This window comes from Sorghum bicolor, chromosome 4 (genome assembly GCF_000003195.3).
Source record: "Sorghum bicolor cultivar BTx623 chromosome 4, Sorghum_bicolor_NCBIv3, whole genome shotgun sequence".
Lineage (NCBI taxonomy): Eukaryota > Viridiplantae > Streptophyta > Magnoliopsida > Poales > Poaceae > Sorghum > Sorghum bicolor.
Genome location: NC_012873.2, coordinates 8447355 through 8457248, shown reverse-complemented (window position 1 = coordinate 8457248; position 9894 = coordinate 8447355). Strand labels below are relative to the sequence as shown.

At 37.7% G+C, this 9894-nt stretch overlaps 2 long non-coding RNA genes across 2 annotated transcripts; both read left to right on the top strand.

Annotated features, from left to right (window-relative positions):
- Positions 1200–2969, top strand: LOC110434997. Its single transcript, XR_002452633.1, has 3 exons — positions 1200–1398; positions 1539–1835; positions 2883–2969. It is a non-coding gene; the product is annotated as an uncharacterized LOC110434997 (long non-coding RNA).
- LOC110434996 lies at positions 6143–7912 on the top strand. Its single transcript, XR_002452632.1, has 3 exons — positions 6143–6341; positions 6482–6778; positions 7826–7912. It is a non-coding gene; the product is annotated as an uncharacterized LOC110434996 (long non-coding RNA).

The window sequence follows — 9894 nt, the reverse complement described above, 5'->3', positions numbered from 1 at the left end:
GGTGCTTAACCGTTCAAGAGGGGTATTATGGTGAGACTCAACGTAACAGCTGCATAGTACTGTAGCATCGATGAATCGTGTGGCGCCAAGCAAATTAAAGGGTTTCGGCTGTCGACCTGTCGTTGCTGTTGCTTCACGATTGAACACCACCAATTCGTCTCACTTATCCATAGTGGATAAGGATAGAGACCATGGAGCTATCCGTCGACCACCACCTAGCGGTTACAAGGCCTAGCTTTTGGATCTCACAAACTTAAACCTCTTGAGAATTACTTGTCAAAAAAAAAAACTCTTGAGAATTGAAGTATGTAAGTTGATATCGGCCAGCATCGCGACTTTCTGCACCTGGACACACACTAAAAGCCAGGTCAATTTGGATCGTCCAGAATCATCACTGTCTCCAATTAAAGTAGACACTTAGGGTTTTTTCAAATCACAATATATATCTCTTATTCTCCGGATGTATTTATATGTATACGGATGTTCATGACTAGTGTAGATATCTACACATGGATAGCTAGAATCAATGTCACACCCCAAAATTTTTAAATTTTGGGTTGTGCATAGAAAACACTAATTAAAATAAATGTTTTGATAATTGGATAAAATTTCCAAAGTTAGTTGAAAATAGCATCAATTAGTTATAGGAAATATGTGAATCTATAAATTTTTCTAATTTAATTTGATAGGTTTTTGTGATGTGATGTGATGCTTGCTTGTTACTTGACTCTGTGTTTTAAGTGGGTAAAGTTTTAGAGTGCGTTTAGTAAGTCGTTTATCTTTTTACGACGTGTCTGTCAAAAAATAAAATCCCTACGTTCCCAGTCTTAATCTTTTCATATGGAGTTGCTCCGGATCCTATTCTTCTACTCTAAATCATTCCTTTGAGTTCATCTTCCATCAACCGACCTATTGAACCTTCTTTGGAAATTTTCCATCTTTTCTAGAATTTTTCTCATTTTCTACCAGCATAATCTAATTTTTAGATGCTCTATATTAAATTATCATGAGGTCTGAATACTTTATTTGGGTTCCTCATGTTCTAAAATGTCTCTAAGAATTTTCTCCAAATTTTTGGAGCCTTCGAAGTATTTTTCAGACCCTAAATATCAATTCTGGACTTTCTGGAATTATTTTTATTCACGAAATTAATTAAATCTGAAAATAATAAATATCCAATTTTTCCATGACATCAAACCCTAACAATATATATATGCCGGCGTAGCCCTAAACGCGCTGATTCTGAAAGTACAATCGTTTTTCCAAGCCGCCACTTTCATCGTCCTAGATCTAAAGCCGAAGTTTCGACATCTAGAGCTCCGACGAACTTCCGGCGAGGTTCGGCGAGCTTTTCCGGTCACGTTTCTCATCTCCGGTGAATTCCGCTTCCACCACGAGGTTCGTTTCGTTGCCCTCTACACCGGCACGCCATTTATTTTGCGAACCCATCCCGTTTGATCGATTCCCTAACCCATCTTCTTCTTTTTCGGCGAACCTCCATTGACGCTCGTGAAGTTCTTCGTTTTCCGATTGTGCAGGATATCTCCGGCCACTCCTTGCGCGTCCTGATCCTGTCCCCCCGTGGCCTCATGCCGCGCTAGTCCTAGAAGCTCGCGCCCCTGCTTGTTTGTGCAGAGCAGCAGGCCGAGATGCTACTCGTGATAAGCAAGGGGAGCAGCCCTAGCTGCTGGTCCTGCTAGCCACCTCCACATGGCGTGCTGCGGCGCCGGCCGGCCAGCAAGCTCTACGGCCGAGATCCCTCCCTCCTGTGCGTGGTGCAGCAGCAGCCTGCAGTGGCCATGGAGGTCACGTCCAGATGCACAACGTGGAGCAAGGTAGAAGATGATTATATTTACGGCTTTGCCACTGCTTCTTCAATCCCCGCCGTTTATTCGTTTTACGTTCATTTCGAGTAATTCAAGTTACGTTAGATTCGTATCGACGTGCTCTACATAGTAGTATGAACTTTTATTATGTAACTCAGTTCTAAATTTATTGATATCAAATGTAATTCGTTTAATAGCTTTCTAATTAAATTCGACCTAGGGTTATAATTACGTTTTGTTGCATTATGACTGTGTCGAGTTTAAGCTACGCGTTAGCGACGATGTTTAACATGTCTCACATCATTGAATTTCATAAGTTAAATATTAATTTACTTTATGCTTACGCAATTGTATTTCTAATTAAAAGCATAATAGGTTTATATTTTGGTCCTTCATAAATTAATGTTGATTTAACTAATATTAATCTTTATATCCTTTGAATTATAATATGCTTAGTTCAACCTTAAAATATAAGTGCTTTAATTTAGCTGTCATATGGTTTTATACGCAAAGCTAAACACTAAATTGATTATTATACTTGTATCTAGTTTTATAATTAAAAATCAAAATAGATTTTATGCTTATGTATTTTATATATAAATGATTAACATGATTAGTTTCCAACACAATTATATTCCTAAATTATAATTTGCCCAGTCTATACATGCATATTATACTCGATTAAATGCTCTCATATGTCAATTTGTATTTACATGTTAGTGTTGAATTGGCATAAATGATATCTAAGTATTTATAAATAAAATATGATTAGTTTTAACTTGACCTTTGAAAATAAATATGCTAACATTAATCTGAATTAATAACTTTTAATTATTTTGTTTACTTAAATAAATCAAATATATAGGCTTCTCTTCTATAATATAAAACTACCATTAATAATTTCTTTTAACGATAGGTTCGGTTCCAGTGCTTCTTGCGATCTTGTAGCATTGATTCTCTTTTAGTACGCTCTTTTCTCTTGTGTGGTGTATTGTTCTTAGTTGCTTTTATTTGTTGCTTGTATGTTTGTCTATGTGTGGTGTTTGATACGAGTAGACGAGAACCGTTTGTGGGCGTTGAAGATCAGAAGGTGATGACCGAAAGCTGAAGGTGTGAGAATTGAGCAAATATTTAAGGCAAGTATAACTTGGGACTATCCTTGTTACCTATACACAATTAATACAATATTGATCATGTATGCATGTGTCCACCTTGATGACCTTAGCAAAATCATAGATGATTGTTATCCTGAATTCCTTGTTACCTATTTGGATATGTATTTGGGTAGTTCTTGCTAGTGCTTGATTATTAATCCATGATCTTGTAACTTGAATATTTGAATATACAATAAACAATAAAATAAGCTTTCTAGCAACTTGAATATAAAGGGTGGAAAGAACTCTGGCTTTTGCTGGATTGATCTCGACCCTCCATAAGGACTTATCCCTTGGCAAAAGCTGGGACAACTCGTACAACCATGAGGGCTATATGGCTCTGGCTTTAGCTCAGTATGAAGAACTTTTCTAGCTTGTTAGAGGTTACCCGAAAGGGCGGAGGGGCTGAACCGTTTTGGGTATAGTGCGAGCCCCTGTCCCTATGTGTATAGGCTGCGCGTCATTGTGCCATTCGGAAGGGGGGTATCTATATCTGCGCGCAAAGGAAACCTTGCGGCCCTAACATGTTAGACGAACTTTTGAAAGGCTTCATAGTGATCCCTGCCGACCTCCCTAGGAAGGGGGTTAAGAGATTAGCTACCTCGGGCGAAAGGGTAAATCATGACTCATGGGTAAAGATGTACAACCTCTGCAGAGTGTTAAATCTGGTATACTAGCCGTGCCCACGGATACGGGCGGCCCGGAAAACTGACGGAATAGATGGACACTGATGAATATGATTAATAATGATAAATGATGGTTTATTATGTTGTTTATATGTGTTATTCTTAATTCTTGTATACATTGATCATGTGGTTATGGGATTAATTATGCTACCTTGATATTTGCTATCCAATGATAAATATGCTATGTAAATATAAAAGCTAAATGCAGTCAAACCAGTGTCAGCTTTTTGAGCCTCATGAACCCCTGGTTATACTTGTTGAGTACGATATGTGCTCACTCTTGCTATTTCCCACCACTCCAGTCCACTAGAAAGAGTTGATTGGAAGGATGGAGTCATGAACGATGTTCTCAGGATACAAGAAGTGCTAGGCATATGTTACCCCCAGTCAACCGTCCCTGTGAAGATTGAGCCTGAAGAATAGTTACCGTTCCGCGATACTCTGATGTAAGTGCTAATTATAAGTATGTTTCCGCTATATAACACTATTTTTGATACTATTGCTTCTGTTGTTGTATGTGTGGACTTCCTGGACACACATATGGCTAGCCGGGTTTTGTTCTTTAAAACCGGGTGTGACAGAGTGGTATCAGAGCAGTGTTGACTGTAGGACGTATGCCTAGGTAGAACTGGTCGATTAGAAAAGTCTAATTTGCTATAAAAATGTTTTATTATCTCTTGATTCCTTGATTTTGATTATTTCTCAATCCTTGTCCCGTTGTTTCTCCTCTTTGATAGCTTCCTTTGAGCTATTACTTCTTATCTCCTTGATTCTTTTTGTCTTTGATTTACTAAAATTTTCTGGTCTCACCTTATTCAAATTCACGATGGCCATTCATCTCTATAATCCACTCTTTAGGATGCCTACCAGTTGAACAGAAGGACACATAGTTTCGATGATGTGGTGCATGTTTATCTTGCTTGTTGTGTTGCTTGGTGTATTGTTTAAGTTTGTAACCTCTGGAAGAAAGTACTCAAGATTACTCCAAACAAAGGATAATATAGAAGTTTTTTTAGAGTCAAGAAAGGCCTTTGTTAAGTGGGGTAGCGTCCGCTACCATCATCTATCTCAAGTTTCAAGACAAGAAGATATAATGATCAATCTTATCCTTCTTGTATATCTCTTTATTGTATATCAAACTTTATCCTTTCTATCACCAATCTTCATCTTCTTATGCTCTTTTGTTAGTCTTTGCCCCTTGATCGTTTACCTTATAATATAATGATCTAAAGGTAAACTTCATCCTTTCAAGTCTACTTTTCTTGTCATCGATCTTTGTGTTTCTTGTGATCGATCATTGTTTTTCTGGTTAACCCTTGTTAGTCTACAATTATTTTATCAACTCTCATCATAGAACTTGAAATAACATTGAAGAACCAATCTTCATTCTCCTCATCAATCCTTGCTAATTTATAATCTTTTATCATAAATCTCATAAATCTTGAATCAAGGTATTCTGAGCACTATAAGATGTATCTTTATCTTTTATATTATCTGTTGTTGTTCTTCACTCTTTGACTTTAAGCATGATAATGTGAAAACCCGTGATCAACCTTTATCTATTTTCTTAACCTTCCTTGATCTTTCTTTTCCACCTGTGCTGATCTTCAATCCTTTGATCCCATGTCATAAATCTCGAATTAGTCTTGAGAACCAATCCTTGATATTTTCATCTACTTTTATTAATACTTAACCCCTAAATCATATGTCATCAAAAGTCTCAAAGCAACCTTGATGATCTGCTTTATCCTTCTTCCTAGTCTCTTCGAATCTCGGGACGAGATTCATGTTAAGTGGGGTAGATTGTCACACCCCAAAATTTTTAAATTTTGGGTTGTGCATAGAAAACACTAATTAAAATAAATGTTTTGATAATTGGATAAAATTTCCAAAGTTAGTTGAAAATAGCATCAATTAGTTATAGGAAATATGTGAATCTATAAATTTTTCTAATTTAATTTGATAGGTTTTTGTGATGTGATGTGATGCTTGCTTGTTACTTGACTCTGTGTTTTAAGTGGGTAAAGTTTTAGAGTGCGTTTAGTAAGTCGTTTATCTTTTTACGACGTGTCTGTCAAAAAATAAAATCCCTACGTTCCCAGTCTTAATCTTTTCATATGGAGTTGCTCCGGATCCTATTCTTCTACTCTAAATCATTCCTTTGAGTTCATCTTCCATCAACCGACCTATTGAACCTTCTTTGGAAATTTTCCATCTTTTCTAGAATTTTTCTCATTTTCTACCAGCATAATCTAATTTTTAGATGCTCTATATTAAATTATCATGAGGTCTGAATACTTTATTTGGGTTCCTCATGTTCTAAAATGTCTCTAAGAATTTTCTCCAAATTTTTGGAGCCTTCGAAGTATTTTTCAGACCCTAAATATCAATTCTGGACTTTCTGGAATTATTTTTATTCACGAAATTAATTAAATCTGAAAATAATAAATATCCAATTTTTCCATGACATCAAACCCTAACAATATATATATGCCGGCGTAGCCCTAAACGCGCTGATTCTGAAAGTACAATCGTTTTTCCAAGCCGCCACTTTCATCGTCCTAGATCTAAAGCCGAAGTTTCGACATCTAGAGCTCCGACGAACTTCCGGCGAGGTTCGGCGAGCTTTTCCGGTCACGTTTCTCATCTCCGGTGAATTCCGCTTCCACCACGAGGTTCGTTTCGTTGCCCTCTACACCGGCACGCCATTTATTTTGCGAACCCATCCCGTTTGATCGATTCCCTAACCCATCTTCTTCTTTTTCGGCGAACCTCCATTGACGCTCGTGAAGTTCTTCGTTTTCCGATTGTGCAGGATATCTCCGGCCACTCCTTGCGCGTCCTGATCCTGTCCCCCCGTGGCCTCATGCCGCGCTAGTCCTAGAAGCTCGCGCCCCTGCTTGTTTGTGCAGAGCAGCAGGCCGAGATGCTACTCGTGATAAGCAAGGGGAGCAGCCCTAGCTGCTGGTCCTGCTAGCCACCTCCACATGGCGTGCTGCGGCGCCGGCCGGCCAGCAAGCTCTACGGCCGAGATCCCTCCCTCCTGTGCGTGGTGCAGCAGCAGCCTGCAGTGGCCATGGAGGTCACGTCCAGATGCACAACGTGGAGCAAGGTAGAAGATGATTATATTTACGGCTTTGCCACTGCTTCTTCAATCCCCGCCGTTTATTCGTTTTACGTTCATTTCGAGTAATTCAAGTTACGTTAGATTCGTATCGACGTGCTCTACATAGTAGTATGAACTTTTATTATGTAACTCAGTTCTAAATTTATTGATATCAAATGTAATTCGTTTAATAGCTTTCTAATTAAATTCGACCTAGGGTTATAATTACGTTTTGTTGCATTATGACTGTGTCGAGTTTAAGCTACGCGTTAGCGACGATGTTTAACATGTCTCACATCATTGAATTTCATAAGTTAAATATTAATTTACTTTATGCTTACGCAATTGTATTTCTAATTAAAAGCATAATAGGTTTATATTTTGGTCCTTCATAAATTAATGTTGATTTAACTAATATTAATCTTTATATCCTTTGAATTATAATATGCTTAGTTCAACCTTAAAATATAAGTGCTTTAATTTAGCTGTCATATGGTTTTATACGCAAAGCTAAACACTAAATTGATTATTATACTTGTATCTAGTTTTATAATTAAAAATCAAAATAGATTTTATGCTTATGTATTTTATATATAAATGATTAACATGATTAGTTTCCAACACAATTATATTCCTAAATTATAATTTGCCCAGTCTATACATGCATATTATACTCGATTAAATGCTCTCATATGTCAATTTGTATTTACATGTTAGTGTTGAATTGGCATAAATGATATCTAAGTATTTATAAATAAAATATGATTAGTTTTAACTTGACCTTTGAAAATAAATATGCTAACATTAATCTGAATTAATAACTTTTAATTATTTTGTTTACTTAAATAAATCAAATATATAGGCTTCTCTTCTATAATATAAAACTACCATTAATAATTTCTTTTAACGATAGGTTCGGTTCCAGTGCTTCTTGCGATCTTGTAGCATTGATTCTCTTTTAGTACGCTCTTTTCTCTTGTGTGGTGTATTGTTCTTAGTTGCTTTTATTTGTTGCTTGTATGTTTGTCTATGTGTGGTGTTTGATACGAGTAGACGAGAACCGTTTGTGGGCGTTGAAGATCAGAAGGTGATGACCGAAAGCTGAAGGTGTGAGAATTGAGCAAATATTTAAGGCAAGTATAACTTGGGACTATCCTTGTTACCTATACACAATTAATACAATATTGATCATGTATGCATGTGTCCACCTTGATGACCTTAGCAAAATCATAGATGATTGTTATCCTGAATTCCTTGTTACCTATTTGGATATGTATTTGGGTAGTTCTTGCTAGTGCTTGATTATTAATCCATGATCTTGTAACTTGAATATTTGAATATACAATAAACAATAAAATAAGCTTTCTAGCAACTTGAATATAAAGGGTGGAAAGAACTCTGGCTTTTGCTGGATTGATCTCGACCCTCCATAAGGACTTATCCCTTGGCAAAAGCTGGGACAACTCGTACAACCATGAGGGCTATATGGCTCTGGCTTTAGCTCAGTATGAAGAACTTTTCTAGCTTGTTAGAGGTTACCCGAAAGGGCGGAGGGGCTGAACCGTTTTGGGTATAGTGCGAGCCCCTGTCCCTATGTGTATAGGCTGCGCGTCATTGTGCCATTCGGAAGGGGGGTATCTATATCTGCGCGCAAAGGAAACCTTGCGGCCCTAACATGTTAGACGAACTTTTGAAAGGCTTCATAGTGATCCCTGCCGACCTCCCTAGGAAGGGGGTTAAGAGATTAGCTACCTCGGGCGAAAGGGTAAATCATGACTCATGGGTAAAGATGTACAACCTCTGCAGAGTGTTAAATCTGGTATACTAGCCGTGCCCACGGATACGGGCGGCCCGGAAAACTGACGGAATAGATGGACACTGATGAATATGATTAATAATGATAAATGATGGTTTATTATGTTGTTTATATGTGTTATTCTTAATTCTTGTATACATTGATCATGTGGTTATGGGATTAATTATGCTACCTTGATATTTGCTATCCAATGATAAATATGCTATGTAAATATAAAAGCTAAATGCAGTCAAACCAGTGTCAGCTTTTTGAGCCTCATGAACCCCTGGTTATACTTGTTGAGTACGATATGTGCTCACTCTTGCTATTTCCCACCACTCCAGTCCACTAGAAAGAGTTGATTGGAAGGATGGAGTCATGAACGATGTTCTCAGGATACAAGAAGTGCTAGGCATATGTTACCCCCAGTCAACCGTCCCTGTGAAGATTGAGCCTGAAGAATAGTTACCGTTCCGCGATACTCTGATGTAAGTGCTAATTATAAGTATGTTTCCGCTATATAACACTATTTTTGATACTATTGCTTCTGTTGTTGTATGTGTGGACTTCCTGGACACACATATGGCTAGCCGGGTTTTGTTCTTTAAAACCGGGTGTGACAATCAACAGAAAAACGGATGAACACATAACATAGAACTTTTCGGGATATATACCCCTAAGACTTTGACGTTTTTCTCAGTTGTATAGTTTCAAGGTCTAGTTTCCATTAAAAAAAACTGGGTAGGTACTTATCTTTTTTCTTTGTCTAACAGAAATCGCGGCAAAATTTTTGCTGTCCTTTCTAGATAAAAAAAAAGAATTGACCCTCTCCTATGTTCATATATAGTTCGTACGATGGCAACTTCTCCGCTTGCACTTGTATATGTTGCATTGCATTGTTTCCTCCAATCCGCTGACCATGGAGCAGTTGATTAGTCGTTGCTGCTGATGGCAGGCCATGTTATAAGACTATTAAACTCAGCTTCATCCAATCACATGGCCCAAGTAAGTGGCGTCAGCTCTCTTCAGTTAATCACACTTCATCACCACTTGTGTCAATTATTGGACAAAACAAACTTTTGTCCAAATCGAGTGACAATATCGTCTCTCCACGAGGCTGTCCTCTCGTCACGTACTCCTACGCGACACGAAACAACGACACAACCATCATTTGGTTTAGTATAGTATATGATGATTAGCTCATTCCAAACTTAACACATCCATCTGGATGGTGTGAACAGGAAATGGCTCGCGAACCGTCTTCTACTCTTCTCCTTAATAAATACTACACCTTTCTCAAATTAATTTGACGAATGAGTGAAGAACA